Source organism: Scyliorhinus canicula, chromosome 5 (assembly GCF_902713615.1).
Source record: "Scyliorhinus canicula chromosome 5, sScyCan1.1, whole genome shotgun sequence".
In the NCBI taxonomy this organism is placed as follows: domain Eukaryota; kingdom Metazoa; phylum Chordata; class Chondrichthyes; order Carcharhiniformes; family Scyliorhinidae; genus Scyliorhinus; species Scyliorhinus canicula.
The window spans coordinates 210,167,339-210,182,539 of record NC_052150.1 but is presented as its reverse complement, the minus strand read 5'-3'; positions in this window follow the sequence as shown (position 1 = coordinate 210,182,539).

The window sequence follows — 15,201 nt, the reverse complement described above, 5'->3', positions numbered from 1 at the left end:
GAGGGGATTTGTATCTTACTACATTTGAAAAAAGATGACTTTAAGGCTGTGACAGAACAAGCAGGGGTCAGCTTAAAATCGGAAGCTAGGAAGGCAGAGAAGGTTAAAGATTTAGCTGGCCACGTGAAGCTTGAAGAAGAAAAGGATATTTCTGCTAGTTCTCAGGTAAAACTCACCAGAATTCAATTAGAAAAAGTCATAAAATGTGGAACTTGTCCAATTTTCTGCTCAACGTTTGTTCAGTAAATTTGATTCCTTTTGTTTATTGAACGCCACAGGAATCAATTGCACATATTTAAATACACTTGGGTGCGATCCATCTGGACCAGTGTTTTATCTTCTCTAAGTTTCATGAGCTTATCAATTATTTCCACTCCCCCCCCCTTTCTATCTTAAAAATATATAATATTGGGCGGCACGTTGGCGCAGTGGTTAGCACTGCTGCCTCACGGCACCGAGGACCCTGGCTCGATCCTGGTCCCGGGTCACTGTCCGTGTGGACGTTGCTCCGTCTGCGTGGGTCTCACCCCCACAACCCAAAGATGTGCAGTGTATTAATAATAATATTAATTATAATCTTTATTAGTGTCACAAGTAGGCTTACATTAACACTGCAATGAAGTTACTGTGAAAATCCGCCAGTCGTCACATTCCGGCACCTGTTCAGGTACACAGAGGGAGAATTCAGAATGCCCAATTCACCTAACAAGCGCATCTTTTGGGATTTGTGGAGGAAACCGGAGCACCCGGAGGAAACCCAAAGATATGCAGTGTATTAATAATAATATTAATTATAATCTTTATTAGTGTCGGCTTACAAGCCTAATAATGTAGGCTTACATTAGGCAGACATGGGGAGAACGTGCAGACTCCACACAGACAGTCACCCGAGGCCAGAATTGAACCTGGGCCCCTGGCGCTATGAACAAACAGTGCTAATCAATGTGCCACCATGCTGCTTCTTTTACTTCTTTTGTCAATTACGTTAAATCTGTGCCTTCTTGCTCCTGAACCTCTCATGAGTGGGACCGGTTTCTCCTTCTCTACTCTGTCCAGATCTCTCATCTTGTGAACATCCCTGTCCAATCTCTTCTCAGACTTCGCTTCTCCAAGTGAAACAGCCCCAGTCTATAAGACCATACGACATGGGAGCAGAAGCAAGCCATTTGGCCCAGCAAGTCTACCCCCCATTCAATGAGATCATGTCTGATTTGATGTGATAATCCTAAAATCCACTTTCTCGCTTGATCCCCATGACCCTTGCTTCCTTTGTTGATTAGCAATCTGTCTATCTCAGCCTTTAACATACTTAATGACCCAACATCTACAGCCCTCTGCAGTGAAGAATTCCACAGATTCAGTACCCTCTGAGAGAAGAAATTCCTTCTCATATCTGTCTTAAAAAGAGTAAGGGTGACCCCTTACTCTGAGATTATGCCCTCTGGTCCTAAATTCTCCCACCAGGGGAAACATCTGCTCAGCATCTACACTGTCAAACTCGCTGAGAATCCTATATATCTCAATAAGGATGCCTCTTATTCTTCTAAACTCCAATGTATTCCAGATGTCTAACATGTCTTGTGTAGTTTTAGCAAGACTTCTTATTTTTATACTCCATTCCTTTTGAAGAGAAGGCCAACATTACATTTATTTTCCGTATCACCTGCTGAACTTGCATAGAACATAGAACATAGAACGATACAGCGCAGTACAGGCCCTTCGGCCCTCGATGTTGCACCGACATGGAAAAAATCTAAAGGCCATCTAACCTACACTATGCCCTTATCATCCATATGCTTATCCAATAAATTTTTAAATGCCCTCAATGTTGGCATGTTCACTACTGTTGCAGGTAGGGCATTCCACGGCCTCACCACTCTTTGCGTAAAAAACCCACCTCTGACCTCTGTCCTATATCTATTACCCCTCAATTTAAGGCTATGTCCCCTCGTGCTAGCCACCTCCATCCGCGGGAGAAGGCTCTCGCTGTCCACCCTATCTAACCCTCTGATCATTTTGTATGCCTCTATTAAGTCACCTCTTAACCTTCTTCTCTCTAACGAAAACAACCTCAAGTCCATCAGCCTTTCCTCATAAGATTTTCCCTCCATACCAGGCAACATCCTGGTAAATCTCCTCTGCACCCGTTCCAAAGCTTCCACGTCCTTCCTATAATGAGGCGACCAGAACTGTACGCAATACTCCAAATGCGGCCGTACTAGAGTTTTGTACAACTGCAACATGACCTCATGGCTCCGGAACTCAATCCCTCTACCAATAAAGGCCAACACACCATAGGCCTTCTTCACAACCCTATCAACCTGGGTGGCAACTTTCAGGGATCTATGTACATGGACACCGAGATCCCTCTGCTCATCCACACTACCAAGAATTTTACCATTAGCCAAATATTCCGCATTTCTGTTATTCTTTCCAAAGTGAATCACCTCACACTTCTCCACATTAAACTCCATTTGCCACCTCTCAGCCCAGCTCTGCAGCTTATCTATGTCCCTCTGTAACCTGCAACATCCTTCCGCACTGTCTACAACTCCACCGACTTTAGTGTCGTCTGCAAATTTACTCACCCATCCTTCTGCGCCCTCCTCTAGGTCATTTATAAAAATGACAAACAGCAACGGCCCCAGAACAGATCCTTGTGGTACGCCACTCGTAACTGAACTCCATTCTGAACATTTCCCATCAACTACCACTCTCTGTCTTCTTTCAACTAGCCAATTTCTGATCCACATCTCTAAATCACCCTCAATCCCCAGCCTCCGTATTTTCTGCAATAGACGACCGTGGGGAACCTTATCAAACGCTTTACTGAAATCCATATACACCACATCAACTGCTCTACCCTCGTCTACCTGTTCAGTCACCTTCTCAAAGAACTCGATAAGGTTTGTGAGGCATGACCTACCCTTCACAAAACCATGCTGACTGTCCCTAATCATATTATTCCTATCTAGATGATTATAAATCGTATCTTTTATAATCCTCTCCAAGACTTTACCCACCACAGATGTTAGGCTCACCGGCCTATAGTTACCGGGGTTATCTCTACTCCCCTTCTTGAACAAAGGGACCACATTTGCTATCCTCCAGTCCTCTGGCACTATTCCTGTAGCCAATGATGACCTAAAAATCAAAGCCAAAGGCTCAGCAATCTCTTCCCTGGCTTCCCAGAAGCGTGCTAGCTTTTTGTGATTTATGTATGAGGAACACCAAATCCCTCTGAGCTGCAGTTTTCTGCAGTCTTTCTCCATTCAAATAATATTCAGGCTCCTTTATTCTTCCTGCCAAAGTGCATGACTTCGCATTTTCCTACATTATATTCCATCAGCCATGTTTTTGCCCGCTCACTTAACCTGCCTATATCTCTCTGTAGACTCCTTGTCTCATCCTCACCACTTGCCTTCCCATCTATCTCTGTGTCATCCGCAAACTTGGCAATAGTACATTTACTTCCCTCATCCAATACATTAATATTGTCAATAATTGTGACCCCAGCACTGATCCTTCTGGTACTCTACTAGTTACAGGTTTCCATCCTGAAAATCTCCCTCTCGTACCAACTCTGTCTTCTATTGGTTAGCCAATCCTTTATCCATGCTATGATGCTACCCACCCCCCCCCCCCCCCCCACCCCCCGCAACACTATGGGCTCTTAACCTACTAAGTAACCTTTTGTGTGGTACCATAAGACCATAAGACATAGGAGTGGAAGTAAGGCCATTCGGCCCATCGAGTCCACTCCGCCATTCAATCATGGCTGATGGGCATTTCAACTCCACCTACCAGAATTCTCCCCGTAGCCCTTAATTCCTCGCGACATCAAGAATTTATCTATCCCTTGAAGCCATTTAGCGTCCCGGCCTCCACTGCACTCCGCGGCAATCGAACCTCTCCAATCTTGATGCCTAACTGAAGTTCTCCATCGCTGGAACCATTCTCGCAAACCTCCCTGGCACCCTCTCCACCACCTTCACTTAATTCCTAAAGTGCGGCACCCAGAATTGGATTCAATACTCCATCTGAGGACAAAGTGATATGATTATATGATTGCACATTCACACTTTACATATAATGTCAAGCTGTCATTTGACAAGAACAGGAATTAAAAAGGCTTGCTCTGAATTATGAGCCTTAAGCAGCCAGATCGCACAACTGCAAAGAAAACTATTCCAGTCTTGTTGCATCACAGGACTGTTTTACAAGTGTTATGGCCCAGGGTTTAGAGAACACCAAAATGTATCATGGAGTTCACCTGACCCACAACTTATAATAGATTGTGGCAAGGGGAGCACACGGCCCACTCTACAGGTGTGGTAGAGCAGAGTTTGAAAAGTATTTTTTTAAGCAAAACATGTTTATTCAATGAACTCAGTTAACCTTTTCAAAACATACAGTGAACATCTTCGCAACCATCAATTCAAATACAACCCCCAAAGAATACAACATTCTAAGTAATACTTAAACTTTCCTTTTAACATCCATAAGACATTAAAAAAAAACTTTCAGCAGAAGCACATCAGGTTTAGATTTACGACTGAGAACAGATATCACTCTGAATTCATCAAATTATCAAGAGATAGTCTTTACATGGCAGAGGGAACAATATTACACCTTCTGTGGCTGACTGCAGCTCCAACACTGAAACAAAACCAAAAAAAACACAGACACACCCCAGCTTTTCTCAAAGTGAAACTAGAAACTGACAGACAGCCCAGCTCCGCCCACACTCTGACACCATTGCAGTAATATGGGGCGGCATTCTCCCCTACCCGGAATTCTCCCCACCTTTGGGGACCAGCCCCACGCCGGAGCGGTTGCCACCAGAAGACCGGCGCAAAAAACCGGCGCCCCCGGCAGCGGGGCTGGCTGAAAGGCTTTCGCCGGTCGGCGCATGCGCGATGTTGGGTTCTCTTCCGCCTCCGTCATGGCGGAGGCCGTGGCGGTTGCGGAAGAACAGAGTGCAGCCAAGGCACTGGCCTGGAGTCTGAGCGGTGGCCCCGATCGCGGGCCAGGCCACCATAGGGGCACCCCCCGGGGTTCGATCATCCCCCGCCCCCCCCAGGACCCCGGGGGCCTGCTCGCGCCGCTGAGCCCGCCATTCCAGAGGTGGTTCAAACCTCGGCAGCGGGAGAGGCCTCCCAGCGGCGGGACTTCGGCCCATCCGGGCCAGAGAATCACCGCAGGGGCCTGTCCGATCGGAGTGGCAAGATTCCGCCGCCACCACTTCCTGGGTGGCAGAGAATCTCTGCCACGGTGGGGGCGGGATTTTAGGCGCCCCCAGGCGATTCTCCGACCCTGCTGGGGGTCGGAGAATTTTGCCCATGAGCAGACAGACATTTCTTAAAGTAACATTCTCGTGACACCTCCCCCCAAGAAAAAAAAATAACCATCAACTTCAAGATGGTTTCATTTTTGACCTTTTCACTATCCTTTAAGAAATGCACACAGTAAATATACTTTCTCGTTTCAAAAAACAAGGCACGCAAACAAGTATAATAATTTAGTCCATTTTTTTTGTTCTTCTTCCTCACGGTAGCATTGTGGATTGCTCAATCGCTTCACAGCTCCAGGGTCCCAGGTTCGATTCCGGCTTGGGTCACTGTCTGTGCGGAGTCTGCACATCCTCCCCGTGTGTGCGTGGGTTTCCTCCGGGTGCTCCGGTTTCCTCCCACAGTCCAAAGATGTGCAGGTTAGGTGAATTGGCCATGATAAATTGCCCTTAGTATCCAAAATTGCCCTTAGTGTTGGGTGGGGTTACTGGGTTATGGGGATAGGGTGGAGTTGTTGACCTTGGGTAGGGTGCTCTTTCCAAGAGCCGGTGCAGACTCGATGGGCTGAATGGCCTCCTTCTGCACTGCAAATTCTATCTATCTATCTAACTGGAATCCCTCTCGATTGACAGTCTCTTTGAACAAGAAGGTCTCTGCACCATCCATCCATTTCTCTACGCATGTCTCTTTAAAGTCATATACTTTAGTTCAATCTGATCAAAGAGTCCCTTGTAATTCTCGAACACAGGAGCATTGGTTATCACTGCTTTCAGGCTGTCAAATGCCTGTTGAAGCTCCGCTGTCCACTGAAATTTTTGATGTTTCTTCAGCAAGTCCATCAGTGGAGCAACCACACTACAAAAATTTGGCACAAATGTTCGATCAAATCCACTCATGCCAAGAAATCGTATTATTCCCCTTCGTCTTGAGGGTATCGGAAACTCCTCAAGCAAAGTGACTTGGGCTTTTCCAAATTCACTTTTGGTTAGGTTTACCACCAAACCGCCTCCTGAAGTCGATCAAATAACTCCATCAGATGTTTTAAATGTTCTTTCTATCTGGCTGAAAATTACCAGATCGTCGATGTATACCGCACAATTGAGTAATCCTGAAACAACTTTGTTAGTTAAACGTTGAAATGAGGCTGGGGTGTTTTTGATGCCAAATGGCATAACTTTGAATTGATATATACCACCGGGAGTCACAAAAGCTGAAATTTCCTTCGCCCTTTCGGATAAAGGTACCTGCCAATAACCTTTAAGTACATTTAAGTAAATTCTCTGGATAATCGTGACAATAAGCCCTCAACATTGTCTTTAATGTCTGATGCCACCTTTCTCACGCTCCCTGCGATTCTGGATGGTACGCAGTTGCTTTAAATTGTTTTATTCCTAAGCTATCCATAACTTCTTTGAATAACCCTGAGGTAAAATTCGATCCTTTATCCAATTGTATTTTTGTGGGTAGTCCATATCCAGTAAAGAATTTAATTAACTCCTCCACAATCTTTTTAGCTGTAATATTATGTACTGGAATGGCCTCTGGAAACCTAGTAGACAGATCCATTATCGTCAAAAGATATTGATTCCCACTTTTCGTTTTAGAAAGCGGTCCTATGCAATCAATTGGACCCTTGTAAAAGGTTCCTCAAATGCTGGAATGGGTATTAAGGGCGCTGGTGTTATCACTGCTTGAGGTTTTCCTATCACTTGACATGTGTGACATGATTGACAAAATTTAACTACATCTTTATGTAGTCCAGGCCAATAAAAATGTTTTTGTATTTTAGCTTGAGTTTTCCTTGCTCCCAAATGACTTCCCACTGGTACCTCATATGCAATTTGCAACACCTCCTTTCTATACCCTACTGGCAATACTACTTGATGAACTTCTGCCCACTTTTCATCCACCTGCATATGTAAAGGTCTTCATTTTCTCATCAAGCCATCACTTTTACAGTAACAACACTCTGGTATTCACTAAGATTCCTCTTCGGTGTATGCTTTTTGATACATCTGTTTTATTTCTATATCTTTCTGTTGTAACTCCGACAATTTTCCTGAACTAAAAATATCTGCCTCAGCCTCCATCTGTTTGTGTTCTACCATCTGATCAAAAATCATTTCTGATAATTGCACTTCAACTTCATCTTCATTCTTTGATTTCTCCTCTTGTCTTAACCTGTGACTTTGTGACCTTGTTACTACACAGTCTGGAAAAATCCCAGGATACACATCCTTCAACACTTCAACACTTCAGTTGTCTGATTTTCCAGTGGCTTATCAAGAACAGTAGGCATCACTCCCACCTGCGATCCAGCTGTATCATTACCCAAGATAAACTGTATTCCTGGACAAGGTAGTTTCTCGATTACTCCTACTACCACTTCACTACTCTTCAGTGGACTTTCCAATCTTACCTTATATAATGGAATACTGCTCTTCTCACCCTGAATTCCACATATTACCACCTTTTCTGGCAACATTCTTCCCAAACTACTTAACGCCTCATCTCTTACCATTAAAGATTGACTAGCTCCCGTATCTCTTAAAATTATGACTTCTTTACCTGCTCCTCATGATACGCATGAGTGCAAGTAAATTATTTAAAGACATTTGGCACCTTCTTATTAATCGCCTCTTGAGCAGGCTGTACAATCTTTTGCACCTCCTTCACTTCACTTGGGCTTTTCTTTACCACTTTAACAAACTCACTCTATTATCCTGTTTTACTGCATTCCCAGTGCACCACCAACCCTATGACTTTGCATGACCTAATTTATTACCGTGAAAACATTTGAAACTTTTTATTTATTTTCCATTCTCCTGGATTTCTTTGTTAATCTGAGGTACACTCTCCTTATTATCTCCCATCAGATCACCTTTGCCTCTACAACTTGAGTATATCTCATTTCCCCAGTTTCTATCCCTCACAGGCTGAAATTGATGTTGGAAACCAAGCTTTGATTTATGAACTAATGCATAATCATCTGCTATTTTTGCTGCTAATCTTACAGTTTTAACCCTCTGCTCTTCCACATGAGTTTTTACTACATCAGGAATTGAATTTTTAAACTCCTCCAAAAGTATAATTTCTCTGAGAGCTTCATACGTTTGGTCTATTGTCAAAGCCCTTATCCACCTATCAAAATTACTGTTTGATACTTTCAAACACCATGTATGTTTGACCACATTCTTTCCTTAAATTTCTATACCTTTGTCTGTAGGCTTTGCACTAGTTCATATGCACCCAAGAGGATTTTTTCACCTCTTCCAGATACCTCGTCCGGTAGTGATGCAAACAGTTCACTAGCCCGACCTACCAGCTTTGTTTGACTCAGTTATGTCCTGTGGCCATTTCATTTGTTTAGCCACATTCTCAAATGAAATGAAAAAGGCTTCTACCTCCTTTTCGACAAACCTCGGCAATGCTTGGACATATTTAAATAGATCCCCACCAAGGCTTCGACTTTGACGATCTTTCTATTTATCCTCATCACTATCCTCAAACTGTACATTTCCCTTTACATCCGCCAATCTTAACTAGCTGTCATGTTTCATGGCAATTTTCCGAAGTTCAAACTCTCTATCTCTTTCGTATTCAAGCAGCTTTAATTCTTTCTCATGTTCCATTTCTTTAATTTGTAATCGAATTTTTGCCATTTCCAAAGAGTCAAACTGTATCTCAGGCAATTTTAAATGCTTAGCCACCACCATAATTACCTCATCTTTTCACATTTTATCAGGTGATGTTAACTGCAATGTTTTTGCCAAATCTAAAATTCTGGATGCGATCCTCCCAAAGGGAAACAAAGTGCCAATTCTGGACTGAAAACCGGAGTATTTCACTCCGGTATCGGAGGCCGCTCCTCGCACCCTATTCTCCCACGCCTAGGGGGCTAGGAGCGGCGCCGCGCCAGTTACGTGCCTAAATGACATCACCCGTGCATGTACGGTTGCCGTCCTCCCCTCCGCCGCCCCGCAAGACATGGAGGATTGATCTTGCAGGGCGGCGGAGGAAAAAGAGTGCGTCTTTCACAGACGCCGGCCCGACGATCGGTGGGCACCAATCACGGGTGAGATCCTTCCTGAGCACCCCCCTGGTGTTCGATCCTCCCTCCGCCCCCCACAGGCCCCACAGGCCCCACACGCAGCGGTCGTGTGCAGTTCACATCAGCAGCGTCCAGGTGTGGTTGGTGCCGGCGTGAACCGGTCGGATTAGGCAGGCCGCTCGGCCCATCCGGGCCAGAGAATCGTCCGAGTGGCCTGTTGCAAAATGCGACACGCTGTTTTGGGGGGGGTGGGAGAATCGCGTGCAGGTGCCAAGGCGGCGTGACGTGAATAGCCCGGCACTCCCGCGATTTTCCCACCCGGCGTGGGGGTCGGAGAATCGCGCCCTCTGCTTTTAGTCTCTGTCCATAAGATGGCGGCGTGTGACCATCTCCACCCCAAAAAACTTCAGAGCCTCTGAATAAGCCATTGTCCACAACACATTTCCTAATTAAACTGAAATACCACACTCTAGTTTTTCTCAAAGTGAAACTAAAAACTGACAGACAGCCCAGCTCCACCCACATTCTGACATTACTGCAGTAACATGAGCAGACAAACATTTCTTAAAGTGACATTCTCATGACACTAGTACTCAAATCAGTTATTTAAGCTCCTATCTCATTGTCAACCTTTTGTAATTATGAGCCTGCCCTTCAGAAATATAATTGATGAGCATGATACAGAGAATGGCAGCATGGAGGATTTTGAGGTTAAGTTATACAATGGGCAAGCTGACAGAATTGGGCTTGTTCCCATTTGGAAAGAGTAGTGATTAAAACGATGGAAGGCTGGGTATTGCCCAATGTTATTTGCCCTTGAGGCTCTTTCAGGCTGCAGTTAAGGACCAACCACTTAATAACAACATAATAATAATAGTCTTTTATTATCACAAGTTGGCTTATGTTAACACTGCAATGAAGTTACTGTGAAAATCCCCCCGTCGCCACACTCCGGCACCTGTTCAGGGAGGCTGTTATGGGAATCGAACCGTGCTGCTGGCCTGCCCAGCTTTCTGGCACCAGGTGGCGGTGGTGGAGGAGCGAGTGAGTGAGAGAGTGAGGAGAGTAAGTAAGTATAGAGAGGGCCAAAAACACATCGCCAAACACCACGGAGAGGCCCAGACACACACATCTGCGGGGTTAGATTACGGTTGAGCCATTTAAATCAAGACTCTTGTGCGTGTGGGATGGGTGGGGGAGGGGAGTGACGCCCACGGGAGGTACCGGTGCTGAACTGCACCCTCACCTGCACACGTGGAGGACAGGAAGCTCCCAGTGTAAAATGTCCTATAGGTGTATCTGCACTGAGATTCAAATGTCCTGTAGTGTATCTGCACTGAGATTCAAATGTCCTGTAGTGTATCTGCACTGAGATTCAAATGTCCTGTAGGTGTATCTGCACTGAGATTCAAATGTCCTGTAGGTGTATCCACACTGAGATTCAAATGCCCTGTATGTGTATCCGCACTGAGATTCAAATGTCCTGTAGTGTTTGGGGCAGCACGGTAGCATGGTGGTTAGCATAAATGCTTCACAGCTCCAGGGTCCCAGGTTCAGTTCCCGGCTGGGTCACTGTCTGTGCGGGGTCTGCACATCCTCCCCGTGTGTGCGTGGGTTTCCTCCGGGTGCTCCGGTTTCCTCCCACGGTCCAAAGATGTGCGGGTTGGGTGGATTGGCCATGCTAAATTGCCCGTAGTGTCTTAAAAAGTAAGGTTAAAGAAGGGGGGTTGTTGGGTTACGGGTATAGGGTGGATACGTGGGTTTGAGTAGGGCGATCATTGCTCGGCACAACATCGAGGGCCGAAGGGCCTGTTCTGTGCTGTACTGTTCTATGTTCTATGTTCAAAGCCAGCAATTTAGCCCTGTGCTAAACAGCCCCATGCACGCTCCCTGCAAAATGGGCACACATCTGCATGAATTGCATTTGGTGGTCGCACACCAGCTGGCTGATGAAGGGTACCCCCTTGTGCCACGGGGCATGGAGAATGACATGGGTGCAGTCTATCGCCCCCTGCACCTGCGGCAGACCAGCCACCTGTCCAAACATCCTGCAGTCTTGGTCCAGGTCCAAGTCCAGGTCAAAGGGGCTGGTTTAGCTCACTCTACTAAATCACTGGCTTTTAAAGCAGACCAAGCAGGCCAGCAGCATGGTTCAATTCCCATACCAGCCTCCCTGGACAGGCGGCGGAATGTGGCGACTAGGGGCTTTTCACAGTAGCTTCATTGAAGCCTACTCGTGATTCTCTGGGAAGCCAGGGAAGAGATTGCTGAGCCTTTGGCTTTGATTTTTATGTCATCATTGGCTACAGGAATAGTGCCAGAGGACTGGAGGATAGCAAATGTGGTCCCTTTGTTCAAGAAGGGGAGTAGAGATAACCCCGGTAACTATAGGCCGGTGAGCCTCACGTCTGTTGTGGGTAAAGTCTTGGAGAGGATTATAAGAGATTCGATTTATAATCACCTAGATAGGAATAATATGAATAGGGATAGTCAGCATGGTTTTATGAAGGGTAGGTCATGCCTCACAAACCTTATCGCGTTCTTTGAGAAGGTGACTGAACAGATAGACGAGGGTAGAGCAGTTGATGTGGTGTATATGGATTTCAGTAAAGCGTTTGATAAGGTTCCCCACGGTCGGCTATTGCAGAAAATACGGAGGCTGGGGATTGAGGGTGATTTAGAGATGTGGATCAGAAATTAGCTAGTTGAAAGAAGACAGAGGGTGGTGGTTGATGGCAAATGTTCAGAATGGAGTTCAGTTACGAGTGGCGTACCACAAGGATCTGTTCTGGGGCCGTTGCTGTTTGTCATTTTATAAATGACCTAGAGGAGGGCACAGAAGGTTGGGTGAGTAAATTTGCAGACGACACTAAAGTCGTGGAGTTGTAGACAGTGTGGAAGGATGTTGCAGGTTACAGAGGAACATAGATAAGCTGCAGAGCTGGGCTGAGAGGTGGCAAATGGAGTTTAATGTAGAGAAGTGTGAGGTGATTCACTTTGGAAAGAGTAACAGGAATGCGGACTATTTGGCTAATGGTAAAACTCTTGGTAGTGTGGATGAGCAGAGGGATCTCGGTGTCCATGTACATAGATCCCTGAAAGTTGCCACCCAGGTTGATCGGGTTGTGAAGAAGGCCTATGGTGTGTTGGCCTTTATTGGTAGAGGGATTGAGTTCCGGAGCCATGAGGTCATGTTGCAGCTGTACAAAACTCTGGTACGGCCGCATTTGGAGTATTGCGTACAGTTCTGGTCGCCTCATTACAGGAAGGACGTGGAAGCTTTGGAACGGGTGCAGAGGAGATTTACCAGGATGTTGCCTGGTATGGAGGGAAAATCTTATGAGGAAAGGCTGATGGACTTGAGGTTGTTTTCGTTCGAGAGAAGAAGGTTAAGAGGTGACTTAATAGAGGCATACAAAATGATCAGAGGGTTAGATAGGGTGGACAGTGAGAACCTTCTCCCGCGGATGGAGGTGGCTAGCACGAGGGGACATAGCCTTAAATTGAGGGGTAATAGATATAGGACAGAGGTCAGAAGTGGGTTTTTTACGCAAAGAGTGGTGAGGCCGTGGAATGCCCTACCTGCAACCGTAGTGAACTTGCCAACATTGAGGGCATTTAAAAGTTTATTGGATAAGCATATGGATGATAATGGCATAGTGTAGGTTAGATGGCCTTTAGTTTTTGACTTCCCAAGTCGGTGCAACATCGTGGGCCGAAGGGCCTGTACTGCGCTGTATCATTCTATGTTTTATGTTCTAATAAGCGATTTTCATTTCATTTCATTTCAAATGGGTTGTAACCTCCAGCCTTTGCATACAGTGCATCTACTAGCTCATGGATACACTTATGGGTGGATGCCAGTGAGATTCCACAGATGTCCCCAATGGAGCCCTAGAAGGAACCCGTGGCAAAGAAGTTCAGGGCTGCCGCGACCGTGATGTCCACAGGGAGGAGGGGCCTCCGCTGCCACGTGGCACCAAGACCACAAGATCATGGCAGAAGTGCCACACTATCTCCTTTGTTAGGCTGAGTCTTCATCGACAGATGGTATCATTCTGCTCAAGGAAGTGTACACGAGTCCAGTAGACCCTGGGCGTCTTTGCTGCCTTTGTGCTTCCTGCACGTCTGGTGCGGCCTCCAGCCGATGATCTTGCCCTGTGGCCCCCTGATTCTGGTCTGGTCGGTCTTCCCTCAGTGCCACCACACGTTGCTGCGGGAGTGTGCGTTCATCTAGTGCTGTGATAGGTAAGAAAGCTAGCACCAATGGCTCCATCCCGATTTCGACCGGAAACGTGCGAAGGATGGGGGAGGGAGTCAGGTTGGTGTCGCAGCGACAGATCATCATTATATTCCCTGATCCATTGGCCTTTCTGACCTGGGAGCAGCCAGTCCAAGAGTATTGCCAACACCAATCTCACAGTCACAGCTCACAGTGTCTACCCATCATCAGAACAGGAATGACCCCGGCGTATGCCCTCGTCCACGCGCATCTAAACTTTGGCCTGGGGTTCCCTCTCTGAAACTCGCAACCACTGTGTTCTTTCAGGAGGGGAATGTGTTTGGTCATCTCAACTGGTTGAGGACAGTTGAATGGTGATATTCACCTTGAATGGGGCGGTTGGAGTGGGGAGGGGCGGGGAGTGGGGTGTTGGTGACCCCGGAGAGAATCAACCCCTTGCCACTTGTTCCCTTGCCACCAGGCTGAGAGTCCTGGCACCTGAGGCTGAAACCCAGCCTTGAGCTTCAGATTGTGGGGAGCTGATGTTCCAAAGAGGTAACTCTTGTGGGCCCATTTGTGGCATGAGCATCAATCTCAGGAATGTCACAGGGCACAGTTGTTTGCTCCTTCAGGGAGAGCAGTGGTAATAGGCATCTGCTTAGTCAGGCTGGATAAGTCCGAGAGCTTATTGCTGTCATCCCTCTATACTTGCGACGATTGGATTGTTAATCCTTAGGTTGAAATCCTCCCCCTCCCTCCCCCCTCAGTCCCCCTCCCTCCCCCCTCAGTCCCCCTCCTACCTCTGGGCACAGAGTTGCTTTCTCTTTCAGTGTCTCACCCACACAGCCATCTGGCCTGGCTCCATAGCTCTCATCACATCCCATCCCCAACCCATGTACCCCACAGGCACCCCAACCTCAGACTCCCATACCACAGACTGCATACTCACAGAGCCCAGTCAGTAGACTCCAAGACTAATGACAGCGACTGCAACTGAAGGCAACTAAAGCCTCTGCTCTCTCTCTCTCAACCCCCAACCTATACAACCACCTCACTCCCCGGATCCCCCCGATCCCGGAGCTGGCCTGCCGGCTCTGTCCCCTTGGATTCCCTTGTGCTCAGTGGAGAGAGTGGTGCTAACCCCCTTCCTCCCTCTCGGAAGTCAAGGTACCTGGTGGGATGATTTAATGAGGGCTGGAGATGCGACATGAAGCTCGCCAAATATCTTATGATTGATTCAAATTTATGCAAATGAGGTTTGCCCCCTTCCTGGGCGTGAACCTGATCACATCATCGGTGAGGGGCAGCGATCTGAAATTTCGCCAGCACAAATCCCGTTTTTGGCGACTCGCGAGGTTTAGCGGCCATTACGGGATTTGTGCCCACGGGTAACGTGGCCGTTAGATCGCGCCCAGGTTCTTTTGAGAGAAGATGTTGTCAGCCTCAAATCCTATGGCAAACCCTATGGCAAACTGCAAAACTACAGACCAACTTTGCGCTACCACTTGCAGCCATGGAGTTGGGGTGTGGGGCGGGGGGGGGGGGGGGGGGGGGGAGTGCAGGGAAGCAAACCATCTCAGCAGCCAAAATAAGTCGACTTACAACGCCGAGATTTCCCACGGCGAATGTCCCCATCT